At 40.5% G+C, this 1244-nt stretch overlaps 1 protein-coding gene across 1 annotated transcript in view; it reads right to left on the bottom strand.

Moving 5' to 3' along the window:
* The window catches only part of Chp1 (calcineurin like EF-hand protein 1), a 35291-nt gene that overhangs the window by 7111 nt on the left and 26936 nt on the right, over nt 1–1244 (bottom strand). The window lies entirely within an intron of this gene.

The raw sequence follows: 1244 nt of genomic DNA, 5'->3' as shown, positions 1-1244 counted from the left end.
AAGAAGAAGAAGAAGAAGAAGAAGAAGAAGAAGAAGAAGAAGAAGAAGAAGAAGAAGAAGAAGAAGAAGAAGAAGAAGAAGAAAGAAGGAAGAAGAGGAGGAGGAGGAAGAAGAAGAAGAAGAAGAAGAAGAAGAAGAAGAAGAAGAAGAAGAAGAAGAAGAAGAAGAAGAAGAAGAAGAAAGAAGAAGGAAGAAGAGGAGGAGGAGGAGGAGGAGGAGGAGGGACAGACAGACAGACTTGCTGTAAGCATGTTAAATTTGATGAATGTGGTCTGTCTTCCAATACATCAGAAAAATTAATAAAAGAAAGCCAAGAATCTCTTTTCTATAGTGGAATGAGGGAACAAAGAAAGAACTCCCCCTAACCCCAGCTCCCTTAAGTCCTTCTGTAAGTTAAGTCACTCACAACTCAGAGAAACCATCAGGAGCCACACAAGGACCACAGCAGGGGTTCAGTGGAGCTTAGGAGAATGGGTTTGTAAGATACTCTGTCAAATTTCAAATTTCCTTCTACTAAAGAACTGGAATTTCTTTTATTTGTTTTTGCATTTTAAGACAGGATTCTTATGTAGCTTAGGCTGGCCTTAAGCTCAATATTTGGCTACAGCTGGCCATGAACTCTTGATCTGTGTACTTCTACTTCCTAAGTGCTGGGATTACAGACATCACAGTGCCCAGCAAGAACTGGAATTTCAAATAAAATCAACCCTGATGTCTATAAACACCACCCAACCCTACCACTGGACCTGGGATTACAGTTGTGCACAATATACCTGACATCATTTGGGCGGAGCTCCTAACCTCCACTGCTCAGCAAGTATCCTTAGCCCGAGTGAGTCATCTCTCCATCCCTCCCAACTTAAGTTTCTCTCTTTAACAATACATAAGCCCTTTACAAAGCAGGCTACTTTAACAATACATAAGCCTTTTAGAAAGCAGGCTATACAAGAATCTTGCTTCATGTCAACGTAAAAGAGAGAATTCCGGCTAGAGAGACGGCTCAGCAGCTAAGAGAACCATCTGTAATAGGATCTGATACCCTCTTCTGGTGTGTCTGAAGAGAGCAATGGTGTACTCATATACAAAAAATAAGTAAATAAACCTTTAAAAAAGAGGGGGGGAGGGGGAAGAGGGAGGGAGGATGAATACAGGAGTGTAAAACCTATTCATTTTTACCATAATTAAGACCTACTGTGTAAGCGGTGGTGGCGCACACACTTTTTTTTTTGTTTTTTTTTTTTTTT

This window comes from Mus pahari, chromosome 3 (genome assembly GCF_900095145.1).
Source record: "Mus pahari chromosome 3, PAHARI_EIJ_v1.1, whole genome shotgun sequence".
Taxonomy (NCBI): domain Eukaryota; kingdom Metazoa; phylum Chordata; class Mammalia; order Rodentia; family Muridae; genus Mus; species Mus pahari.
This window is presented reverse-complemented; position numbering and strand designations above follow the sequence as displayed.